A 13,376-nucleotide genomic window follows, 5' to 3' on the forward strand; every position below is an offset into this window, starting at 1 on the left:
ATCCAGGCTGTCAACAGGATCTTCTGAGCGAAATAGAGCTAAATAAATTTCAGTAGTGAGGAAGGACCCAAATCAAAGGCGGGTCTCTACCAATCCCTTCTACAGTTCTGGTCGGCCTCACTCTCAACAGACAGCTTGTTTATTCATTGCAATACTAGTAGGAGGGTGTTCCAATGAGGGTGAGATTCTCACCGTGCATTTCATATTAAGCCCACACTCCCAGGAACCCCTGTGGTCATGTCAGGCGTGGAAACCAGCATTGGGAATGTGGAGGAGGCTCTGCTCTTGATTGGATATTCGTGAGAAGAGGGTTTGCCTGTTTGTTTGCCAGTTTGATTCCTTCCCTTTCGAAGCATTTAAAATGTAAGTATCTCTCTGTTAGCTGACTTATGGTTTTTTGGGTATTTTGAGGGCTCAGTCTACTTTGCTATCCTTAGCGGACCACCCTTGTTCCCTGTGGGAGGCAGAATAATGGTGCCCCATGATGTCCACGTCCTAATTCCTAGAACCTGTGACTATGTTACTTTACGTGGCAAAGAAAATTTTGCAAATATAATTTAGGTTAAAGACCTTGAGATGGGGAGGTTATCCTGGATCACCTGGGTGGGCCCAGTGTAATTGTGAGGGTTCTTATAAGGGAAAGAGGGAGGCAGGAGAGTCACAGAAGGAGACGTTAGTGGCCATGAGCCAAGGTATACAGACATTCTCTAGAAATTGGAAAAGGCAAGAAAGCAAATTCTCCCCTATAGCTTCCAGAGGTAATGCAGTCCTTCAACATCTTGATTTTAGCCCAGGGAAAGCCATTTGGGAATTGAGACCTCCAGAACTGTAAGATCATAAATTTGTATTGCTTTAGACCAACCACTAAATTTATGATTGGTTTTGTTTTGTTTTGTTTTTGAGAGAGAGAGAGAGAAAGAGAGAGCAGTGGGGAGGGGCAGAGGGACAGAGAGAATCTCAAGCAGGCTCCACGCTCAGCACAGAGCCCGACACGGGACTTGATCTCATGACCCTGAGATCATGAACTGAGCTGAAACTAAGAGTCGGACGCTTAACCGACTGAGCCCCCCAGGCGCCCCAAATTTATGGTGATTTGTAACAGTGGCAAGAGAAAACAAATGCATCCCCCCATCAGAACATGCTTTAATTAGGGTCTTTTAGTGGCAAGGATTCAGTGCACCTCAAGCAAGGAGATATTTATTTTAAGGAGACCTGTGCTCAGAAGCCCAGAAGGTGGTTCCAGGAACCTCAGCGGGGGAGCCGGTGGCTCTTGTCCTGAGTTTGTTTCTCTCTTCCAGCTGGCTTATCTTCCTTCATGTTCTTTGTATCCTATTCTTTATTCCTGGTCTCTGTTTTGTTTTGTTTTTTTAGCAACTTCTCCCTCAAAATTTTGCCCCGAGAATGGTGCATCATGGCTGCTTTTCTACCTAAAAATAGTCCCTCAGCTCCAGATTCTTCACATTCTTAAGGGAGAACTTGACTGACCCAGCCTGATGACCATACTGGACCATGCCATGGGTTGCTGGTCAGCTTATAAATAGACCGTCCTTAGATAGAATGCCACCCCTAGTCCAGTTGGCTGTGGCCAGCACGTCAGGGTGATGGGTAAGACCTGTGGCTGCCTGAGAGCCATGTCTTTGCTGGAGTATGGCTGCCAAGAAGAGGCAGCAGGTGTATGTATGTGGGGGGCACTGCTGATAGTGATTGAAGTCAATTTAGGGCACAGATCATGACATAGGATGTTGATTTTCTTTCTGAATCAATAGGTAGAGATAGGGTCATAGGAATTTGTTGCTGATTAATTGTAAGGAGTCTTGAAAGGCATTTGGTCCCACCTCTTCCCCTTCTCCCTCCCTTGCTGACTCTCCAAGCAAGAATGAATATTCATTTTCTGCTCCCGCAGAGCTGTGGTTTCTGAAGGCAGATCTGCAATAAGGTAAGGCTAAGGTAGTGCTAGTTGCAGAGTTTGGTCAATGGCATAAAAGGCCAAATCAGGAAGCATCATGGACAAGGAACAACACCAAGCCAGCAACGAGTATCTGTGAAGCTCCTGTTATGTGCCAGGTACTGGATTTTTCTGCGCGTGCTCCATCATTATAAGTGGCCTGACCAGCACAGACTATCATCCAATTATCACCTTGTCTGATCTGGAGTCCTGGAGCACCTCGGGTGTCATCCTTCGATGTGGCTATCCACCCTCCTCTCTACATTTTTGGTATTCATTAGCTCATTCCCTAAATAATTACTGACTCCTAACTATGAACATCGATATTAAGCCTTTTATATTACGGTCTGGGGTGAAAGGGACAGGTGAAACATAGTCTTCATCCTGAAGACCATGGGGTGGGGGATGTGGAAGAGACAGAGAGGAAGGCGTGATGGGGGTTTACTTGGCTACAGTTGGTAAATGCTGAGCTAGAGGTATATGAGGGGGAGGGAAGGAGCAGGAAATTCTCCCTGTAGAGGTTGGAGAGGACTTTTCCCGATGAATTTATTTAACTGGTCTCTCATCCAGCCCTGCATTCTGGTCCCATCTGTGTGAGCTCTACCTATCCCCACCTCCATTTTCTCTCCTCGAACATGAGGGAGGTGGACCCTAATGTTTTTAAGGCTCCTTCATGTTCCATCCCAGGTTCCAGTCATGGTTTTCCACAGCTTCTGATTTGGAACCCTCCACCTGGAGCTCAGATGCGTTTTTCTTGTGAAAGCACATTTTCCAGTTGGGATAAGGGATGCTTTGTTTGCTGCACAGCAGCATCTTAAGGTCTGACGGTGACATTTCTCAGAGGGAAGCTTGTGGTCTTTGGGATCAAGTCTTTATTTTTTCAAGAATTCAGAAAAATCCCCCAAATCTCCAACCATAGCTTCAGATCACCCTTGCTTTGCAGCTTCAATTTCACAGTGGGATCCTTAAACCTGACCACTGATCCTGGCAACACCCTGATCTTGCATTCGGGATTAGCACAGGTGTTTGCTTCCATCGTGGCCGAAATCCTCATCCCACCACCATTTCTGTGGTTTTTGTTTGTTTGTTTGTTTTTAATCTTTTCAAACCTCAACAAGTGTGGTGTATTCATGAACTCTGAGTGCTGCATGGGAAAGAGAACCTAGTTGCTGTTTAAAACACACCCTTTTGTTTGTGGTCTAGGACAATGGACTTGGAACACGGCCTCTTTGGAAGTCGAGAACTTTCTATTAACTTTTCCATTAACTTTTGCTTATTTTGCTTATTTTCCACTCATAATATATTTTCATTCTGGCCAGTCATCCACTGCTCACTTAGACCAAAATGAATGCAAAAGATTTCTAAAATTAAAAATGTAATGTTGATTTTTTTCTTTTTTAGAGATTTTGTTGTTTTTTTCTCCTGTTCACCTAAACTATATATCATCCTCTTCTTCTTGGTAGAGGGAATCTCCTTTTTCTTAAAGCTATACATCTAAATTTCCCATCAGCTAAACATTGCTTGTCTTAAAAAATTCGAGTATATACTCTAAAGAGTCTTAATTACTGTTGTTAATGTCTTGTGACCCTGATTCCCTCCACTCATCCTCTTTCACATGATGTGGATCCCTCTGAGATACTGGGATTTCTAGATCTTACTCAAGGCATCACTGAGACCCTGGTTTTTGGGCCCCCTCTCTGATCTCAAGCAGGGTGTCTAAGAATTTCTTTCTTTTGCATTTATGAGTTTTTTTTTAAAGATTTTATTTATTTATTTGAGAGAGAGAGTATGAGAGAGAGAGCACAACACGGGTGAAGGGCAGAGGGAGAAGCAGACTCCCCGCTGAGCAGAGAGCCTGACACAGGACTCGATCCCAGGACCCTGAGATTATGACCTGAGCTGAAGGCAGAATGCTTCACCGACTGAGCCACCCAGGCATCCACATTTAGTTTTGAGAGCATAGTTTGTTATTTCAGATTCTTCTTAAACTACAGTAATTTCCAATTTGGGAGCTTGAACTGTGTCTCCTAGCATCCTCAGCTTCAATCTTAAAACCTCTCCTTTCTGTATGCCCTTTTACACATGGAGGATTCAGGGTTTTGCTAAGAAGCAAAGGGGGATTCTAGGCCACTCTTGAGTGCTCCCTGTGTTCCTTTTGATTATGTCTTTGTCTCTCTAGCTTTTTACTCTTCTCCGTCTGGAAGGTTATTATGACCTTCAGATAACAACTGCCAAGTGGAATCAAAGAAATCTTTCATGACTTTTCTCACCATTTTCAATATCTGAAGAGTAGCCCGGATACATGAATAGGCTGTGTTGGCTGTTGTTCTGTAAAAATAAACAACAATAAAAACCCCAGACTCAGTAAGGAGAGTCTGACTGTAATTGTCTCAGCCAGGCGTAACACGCTTTTCTTTCGAAAAGAAAGAAAGTGGACGTTCCGTGGACGCCGGCATCTCCTGGGCTCCATGAGCCCACCCACTCGCTCCCTTCCTTCCTGTTGTGTTATCTCTTACTGCTCAATCTTCTGCTGGACTTTTAATGGCTTCCTTTTCTATTTTTAGATAAGTTTTTTTCTTACACTCTTTCCTACCCTGAGAACGGTGTACATTTGAACACTGAGTTTGAATTTAAGAGAGGGCTCTGTGTTGGGTACAGATTTCCCACTTGGCTCCTCTTGCTGGAGAGAAGTTGAGCTGACTCCACCAACCACCAGCCCGAACCACGACTGTCCTCTTTTCCTCTCAAGGCTTATGACTGACATTTCATAGAATGGAGGAGAGCATTACTACACTGGTTTGGGCAGAGCCAGTCTCACTGAGGAGTAGGAATCTATTAGACTGCCTCCTTGTTCTACAGGGTTGGGGGTCAGATGAAAGCAGAGGGGCAAAGATCAGCAGCTTTATGGAAGAGAGTATGGTGCGGTGTTATGGTTTACCCATGATTACGGTATGATGCATATTAGCTACACTGCGGCTCTCTCTGTACATATTTTGTTCTCATTTTCTTACATTTTAGGAGTCTGATACTACTCAACTTGACCCTGGAAGATGGTACGTTATATGAAAAAGAACACAAAAGAGAGTTAGGAGATCCAGGTACTAATCCTGGCTTCCTGAACTGTAGTGTGCCTATAAATGTTGGTTATTATTGTTATTATAAATAACAAGGAAGTTTATTGAGTACTTACCAAGGGTTAAGCTTTTTTACATGTTTCAGCTCATTGAATCCTTACAGCGGCCCTTTAAAGGAACTGTTTTATTATCCTCAGACAACAGGAGAGGAAACCAAGTTTTTGAATGGTTCCGTGACTTATCCAACATCATACGTCTCAGTGGTATTTGAATCCAGATTTGTATGATCCCAGAGCATCCTCTCTTTACCACTGTGGCTCACACTTTTTCTAGTGTTCATGATACCTGCAATCAGAGTAATATATATAAGTAAATGCTGCATGGCCATCGACTTTATCCCTCTCAACATTGGTAGAACCAATCGTTTAACTTTGGAACTAAAATGAATCTGAACAATCACTTAGTGCAGCCTCCTCAATTTACAACTGAGGAAACTGAAGCCCCTAGAGAGGAAGTTGACAGTAAACCCCAGAGCTGACACCTGACCTCTGAACGACCTTGACTGTGTGTGAGCTCTATTTCCTGATCTCTTCTCATTCACTGTGAGATTCCATTTTGCTCCTCTTAGAATTCCCTCCTCATTCTATTCCTTTTTCAGGGATCACAGATTTCACACCTTGGATGGTGGCCAGGGACTCACATTGTTTTAAGAAGGAAATCATGCCTGGTCTTGTCAAGTCTTCCGTTGGCTTGGATTTGCCAGGTGGGGTGACTCCCACCTTACCTTTGCAAATTGCAGTTTGCCAAAGAGAGTAAACTCATTGCATATTGCCTCATCTGATTGCTGTCCTGGGATCTTGTGTTGCTTTGCCAGTTTCCACTACGGTCTTCATGATGGGCCAACTCTGACACTTGAGACACTGCAGCCCAACATATGGAAGGCCTCTGACTCACGACTCCTCCTATCAGATGGGGTATCGTCTGCTGCAAAGAACAGGAAAGGATCAGAAAACCCAGACCCAACAGGCTTAAACAATAGGGATTTTTTTTTAAATCAAATTAATCAAAAGGTCTAGATGGAGGGGCATTCTGCTGAGAGTCAGTTAAGTGGCTCTGTAACATCATTACGGACCCACATTCTTCCCACCTTTCTGACCTGCCAATCTCAGTGTGTCACTTAGCTCCCCTCAAGATTTCAAAATAGCGACAGTGGTTCCAGGCATCCCATCCTCACGTTGGCTAAGGTCCAGTGGCAGAAATGGGGACAATGGCAAAGAAGCTGTTCCCCAGAATCCTTCCCTGCTCACTGGTCAGAATAGGGTCATATGTCATTTCCTAAGTCCGTCACTAGTAAGGGAATGGAAGGAAGTGCCATAAGTGGGTTAAGCTAATTAAGATTTAATCCCATGAAGTTCAGTTGGGGCCAGAGGTCTTGTAGAGGAATGTGGATGCTTGAAGGACATTGGGGTTCTGCTGGCAAAGAAGAAGGGGAAATGGGGATTGATTAGGCCTCTTGATATGCTACCATACTGAAATCATTTTAGAACGAAGCATCTTTGCATTATGTAATTTGTCATTTATCTTTACCGAATTGTATCAAAAGCCTCTGCCAGAATGAAGAAAATTTTACTATTAAGAAAACAATCAATACCGGGCAAGGGTGTACTGAAATACTCTTACTCATTAGCGACAACACTATAAACAACATTCCACCTTTTGGAAAGCCATTTGGCCAGATGTATCAAGATGCAAAAATATTCTGATGACCTAATCATTCTGTTTCTGGGTAGCTATTCTTTTTTTTTTTTTTTAAAGATTTTATTTATTTATTTGAGAGAGAGAGAATGAGAGACAGAGAGCATGAGAGGGAGGAAGGTCAGAGGGAGAAGCAGACTCCCTGCCGAGCAGGGAGCCCGATGCGGGACTCGATCCCGGGACTCCAGGATCATGACCTGAGCCGAAGGCAGTTGCTTAACCAACTGAGCCACCCAGGCGCCCTCTGGGTAGCTATTCTTTGGAATCAATTCAAGCTAAGGGGGAAACTATCAACATGCTGATATTAGTCCCAATATTATTCAGGGTCACAAGAATTTGGCAACAACTAACTGGGAAGTACCACAGAGTGGTGGAAAAGACACGGGCTTGGGGAATGGATAAACCTGGCTGCAGACCTGACTTTACCGCCTCCTGTGGCCGACCCCTGAACTTCTCTGAACTTGTTAGCGGTGACCATATGTTTGACGTATGGGATTGTTTGAGGATTAGAGAAAATGCATGCAGAGGCCTAATTACATAGTAAGCACACAATAAGTTCTAGACACACACACACATACACACACACTATCTAAAACAAAGGTTAGTTATCTCCTTTTTATCGATTACACCGCCATTAAAATTTGCATTAATCAGACTTGAGGGAGCCAGGAGATAAACTGTCGATACCATAACAGAAAATGAAAAATCAGGGTACAAAATTAATACCAAGTTAAAAAAAATCCTATGCAATAAAAAAAAGCACCTGCCAGCATGCTAATAAGGTTATGTTAGGCTTAATAGGATGGTGGATAATTTTCCCTCATTTTTTTCTACATTCCAGTATTAAATCTGCAGTGGACACAATTTTTTTTTTTTAAACACAAAGCTACAAAAAGTTTACCTGGATGGCTCTTTAATATGTCCTTCTTCCTTATTCTTTTCTTATGAACATATCTGAGTAAATTCTTCCTTTTTTTTTTTTTTTTTTTGGTGAGCTATTCTGGATTTATCCAGACTTTCTCGTCACCTTTTCTGCATCAGTTGATACGTCTTCATCTTCTTCTAGCAGAGTTTCCTTCTGCCATTTCCTCCTTCCTAGCTTTCTCTGTGCACATTGGCCTTGTGCTGTTGGTGTGACTTCCCCGCCCCCAGCATTCCTCCGTCAATATTTTCCTTGGGTTTCGCATTGGTCCTCCATATAGATTTTTTTTTTAAGATTTTATTTATTTATTCGACAGAGAGAGACAGAGAGATCACAAGCAGGCAGACAGGCAGGCAGAGGGAGAGGGAGAAGCAGGCTCCCCGCTGAGCAGGGAGCCCAATGCGGGGCTCGATCCCAGGACCCCGGGATCATGACCTGAGCAGAAGGCAGACGCTTAACGACTGAGCCACCCAGATGGCCCCCTCCATACAGATTTTGTCTCTTAAATTGTCTCGCATTGATTCTACTTCTCACCGTTTTCTGTACGTCTTTTCTCCCACAATTGCCCATCAATCGTGTCTATCTTGAAGGCTGAGGAGGGCTTTCTGTTCATTAATTACTTGGCTTACCTTCACCTGTTCTCCCCCTGTCTAAAACATTACTTATCTCTGTACACCCTTGGCAAGAATATCGAGACATGCGCAGATTGATGGGAAAGCCGAAGAACAAGGTCAGAATGCAGCTAGGAGCCAGTGGAAGCTGAGCAGCGTCAAGGTCAGGCCGCAGAAACAGTCTGGTTCGGGCTGGTGCAGCAGCGACTGTCACCACTGAAGATTGTCACTGAAAGCAGAATTCGAGCTGCCTCTGTGCTTTAGGTGCTTGACTAAGAGTGAGAACTGGGGTTGGAGCATCTGGCGAGCTGCACCTAGGTCAGGTGTCCACAGCCTCGCTGGCGGGGGTGGGGAGAAGGGTGGGGGTTGCGGCTGCCAAGACTCATACAAAGCGGGGGTTCGGGATTCCCCTACCTGGAAAGCAAGTCCAGATGCTGGGCAGAAAACAAATGAATAGACAAAACCAGTCATCCTCTGCCCTTGTTAGAATCCTAACGTCCATAGGACCTACGCTCTGAGTTAGTATTGTTAGATACCTTTCCAGCAGAATCTGTCTATACAGCATCTTCTTTCTGCCTTCCCATGAGCAATTCTCTAGCTCGGGCATTGCATTATGAGGTGAGATTATGTCTTTCACCTTCTTCTTCTTATGATGACCTTGCTGCACAGAGGGCTTTGTTTTTATCTCTCTCCACAAAAGCAGCCTTTTCTGCAATGCCTTTTTCCGTGCCTGATTCTTAACAAGCATGTCTGTCTCCTTGCCTGTTCCTGCCACCCCAACACACACAGCACATATGTTAACTATTTTAACTATTAGCTGTGTGTTACCTGTTTTCCCATCACACTATAAACTCCTTGAGGGCAGATACCGCCTCTCATTGTTTTAGCTTCTGCACCTAGTACAGAGCCTGGCGCCTATAATGAGTTTAATAAATGCTAGTTGAATGAATGGATACATAAATCTCTCTTCCCTCTATATCTGTTATTCTTTGGTAAAGATTTTATTTTTAAGTCATCTCTACACCCAGTGTGGGGCTCAAACTCACAACCCTGAGATCAAGAGTCGCACACTCCACTGAGTGAGCCCCCCAGGCTCCCTGTCCCTCTTATCTGGTGTTTGATGTTTTAAAGCAAGCATGTCCTATATTTTCTGCAAAGATCGGTAGTGACATTTTCTTTTCTTTTTTTTTAGTGAAGGATACTCATTAACTGACTAACTAGATATGGTTCATTGGTGTACCATAGTGAAACTTTCTTCATAATACCGTCTTCAATCATAGATGATTCATTGTCAAGCCACATCCCAAGTTGGGTCCAGAAAAAGATAATTCTGGTACTCCTTCTCTGAACTATCACACACCTCTTGAAATGCTATAAAAAAGAAAGGCGCCTCAGTGCAAATTTCTTCTCACAAAGACCCAAGCAAACCCCTCAAATAAAACTTCCTGGGTCTTAAATATCTGTCTCTTGGTAACTTTCCTATTTTCCCCACACAAACATAAGAGTGGGGATTTTAGCTGATGCCAAGGCCGGATCCAATGTGGGCGTCAGGCTTCTCCGCTGACCTCGGGCGGCTCCCCCGTGGATGTCTCCTTTATGGGGCTGCCACGGGAATTCTGTCCAAAGCTTAGTGGAGAAAAGCTATGCGTGTGTGCTTTGCCCTGAAGGATGTATACTACGGCCATTCCTCAGCCAAGCAATTCTCTACCCTGTCACACCATCTTTTGATAACAAAGCTTTGTAAGGACTCCTTTTATCATTCTCAAATGGAATTCTTGAGGAACATTGGCTATGTACAGATACAATTTTGAGAAACGCTGAAGTATTATTTTAACTAGAATATAAAGAAGACAGAAAAGGAGATTCGTTTATAATACATGTTGTGTATTTCAGCAAGAAGTATTAAATGCTCCATGCAACCACTCGGGAAGACAGAATGAAGAAGTCAGATGCTTCCCCTGTCACTGTGAATGTGTGACAGCTATCTGAGCAGGTGGGTGGAGGTGTTGTGTAGGGAACGGTGAATCACTCGATTAAATTCCAAACAAAACCGGCTAAGAGCTTCTCTTGATTCATATAGTAGATGCGTTCCTGGAAAATTCATGGATTAAAAACTGTGCCAAAAAATATTTGGGGCTTGTATGGGAACCACAGTAGAGGTCTCTGCTCATAAGAATTAGAAACATTTCCCCCATTTTTTTTATTATGAAAATTTTGAAAATTTGAACATTAACAAAATAAATACTGACGTATACCTCCAACCAAGTTCAGCCTTTTTTCCCCCCTTCCAGATTCATCTGAAAGGTGACAGATATTACAATTTATTTCAGTATGCAGCTTCTAAGAATAAGGACATTTTCTTCCATATTTATAATACTGTTATCACACCTAAAAAATGAACACTAATTTCATAATATTATCTAATACCCCCTAGTCCAGATGCAAAATTCTCCAGCTGACCCCAAAATTACTTTCATAACTGTGATTTAAAAAATCAAGATCTGGGATGCCTGGGTGGCTCAGTCAGTTAAGCCATCTGCCTTCAGTTCAGGTCATGATCTCAGGGTCCTAGGATCGAGCCCAGCATTGGGCTCCTTGCTCAGCAGGGAGCCTGCTTCTCACTCTCCCTCTGCTGCTTCCCCTGCTTGTGCTCTCTCTCTCTGACAAATAAGTAAATAAATAAAATCTTTTTAAAAAATAAAAAGATCAAGATCTAATCAACATTAATCTGTTGTATTTGTTTATGTTTTACTAGGTTTCTTTTGATCTAGAAGAATCTCTCCACCTTTTCTCTCCATGATATGTATATTTGGAAGAACCCAAATTTGTCTGGCAGAATGTGCCACAGTCTGAGTCCTGTAACTTTCTGACATATCTGCCATTAGTTTTTGAAGCAACTTTGCTTTTGTGTCCTTAAAATTGGGATTTGCTATTTATCCAAAGATCTCTAATTTTTTTTTTTTTTTTTTTTTAGTGGCGTACAAATTTTGGAAGCCAAAATCTGGGAACTAGATTGTGATTGTTGTTTTGAGGGTGTCCCTTTCAGTGGGTAGAGCTGTGTCATCAGTAGTTTTTGTGATTGAATTCATATACTATTTCCAGTTCAAATGAAATATTACAGAGATTTCCCCATATATATATATATGTGTGTGTGTGTGTAGCTCTTTTCTTAGGCTGAAAATTTTGATTTCTTTTTTTTTTAAAGATTTTATTTATTTATTTATTTATTTATTTATTTTTAATTTTATTATGTTATGTTAGTCACCATACAATACATCATTAGTTTTTGATGTAGTGATCCACGATCCATTGTTTTTGTATAACACCCAGTGCTCCATGCAGTACGTGCCCTCCTTAACTCCTTAATACCCATCACCGGGCTAACCAATCCCTCCTCCCCCCTCCCCTCTAAAACCCTGTTTGTTTCTCAGAGTCCATAGTCTCTTATGGTTCATCTCTCCCTCCAGTTCCCACCCCCCCAATTTTTCCCTTCCTTCTTCTAATGTCCTCCATGCTATTCCTTATGTTCCACAAATAAGTGAAACCACATGATAATTGACTTTCTCTGCTTGACTTATTTCACGTAGCATAATCTCCTCCAGTCCCATCCATGTTGATGTAAAAGTTGGGTATTCATCCTTTCTGATGGCTGAGTAACATTCCATTGTATATATGGACCACATCTTTTTTTAAAAAATCCTTAAAATATAATACCAATAGTACTACGATAATAAATCTTTTTTTAAAGATTTTATTTATTTATTTGTCAGAGAGAGAGAGAACACAAGCAGGTGGAACTGCAAGCAGAGGGAGAAGCAGAATCCCCACTGAGCAGGGAGCCTGATGTGGGACTCGACCTCAGGACCCTGGGATCATGACCTGAGCGGAAGGCAGAAGCCCAACCAACTGAGCCACCCAGGCATCCTGGTAATAAGTCTTCTGAATCAAGTTTAAGATTTCTTTATATTTAATTTTGCCCTTAGATTATATACCCCTAAGAATGAATTGTCAGAGAACTGTGTTCAAAAGTTACTAGGAAAAAAAAGGAGTTACTAGAAAGAATTTTCTTTGCCTTTAGTTTTATGTTATGGTGATGGTTACATTGTTTATTTCTGTTCGTATTCAGTTTTGATTTTTTCTTTTGATTTAATTTTTTTTTTTTTTTTTAGAGACAAGATCGAGTTTTATTTTTGAAGTTGACATGGAATTCCAAAGTTTTTTTTTTTTCTTCTTTGTTTGTTTATTTATTTATTTATTTTTTGCATACATAACTTTTTTTATTCTTATGTTAATCCCCATACATTACATCATTAGTTTTAGATGAAGTGTTCCATGATTCATTGTTTGTGCATAACACCCAGTGCTCCATGCAGAATGTGCCCTCCTCAATACCCACCACCAGGCTAACCCATCCTCCCACCCCCCTCCCCTCTAGAACCCTCAGTTTGTTTTTCAGAGTCCATCATCTCTCATGGTTCGTCTACCCCTCCGATTTCCCCCGCTTCATTCTTCCCCTCCCGCTACCTTCTTCTTCTTTTTTTTTTTTTCTTAACATATAATGCATTATTTGTTTTAGAGGTACAGATCTGAGATTCCACAGTCTTGCACAATTCACAGCGCTTACCAGAGCACATACCCTCCCCAGTGTCTATCACCCAGTCACCCCATTCTTCCCACCCCACCCCCCACTCCAGCAACCCTCAGTTTGTTTCCTGAGATTAAGAATTCCTCATATCAGTGAGATCATATGATACATGTCTTTCTCTGTTTGACTTATTTCACTCAGCATAATACCCTCCAGTTCCATCCACGTCGTTGCAAATGGCTACGATGGCTTTTGCCATCGTTGATGGCTTTTTTTGATGGCTTTTGATGCCTTTTGATGGCTGCATAATATTCCATTGTATATATATACCACATCTTCTTTATCCATTCATCTGTCGATGGACATCTTGGCTCTTTCCACAGTTTGGCTATTGTGGACATTGCTGCTATAAACATCGGGGTGCACGTACCCCTTCAGATCCCTACTTTTGTATCTTTGGGGTAAATACCCAGTAGTGCAATTG

Source organism: Neomonachus schauinslandi, chromosome 8 (assembly GCF_002201575.2).
Source record: "Neomonachus schauinslandi chromosome 8, ASM220157v2, whole genome shotgun sequence".
Classification (NCBI taxonomy): domain Eukaryota; kingdom Metazoa; phylum Chordata; class Mammalia; order Carnivora; family Phocidae; genus Neomonachus; species Neomonachus schauinslandi.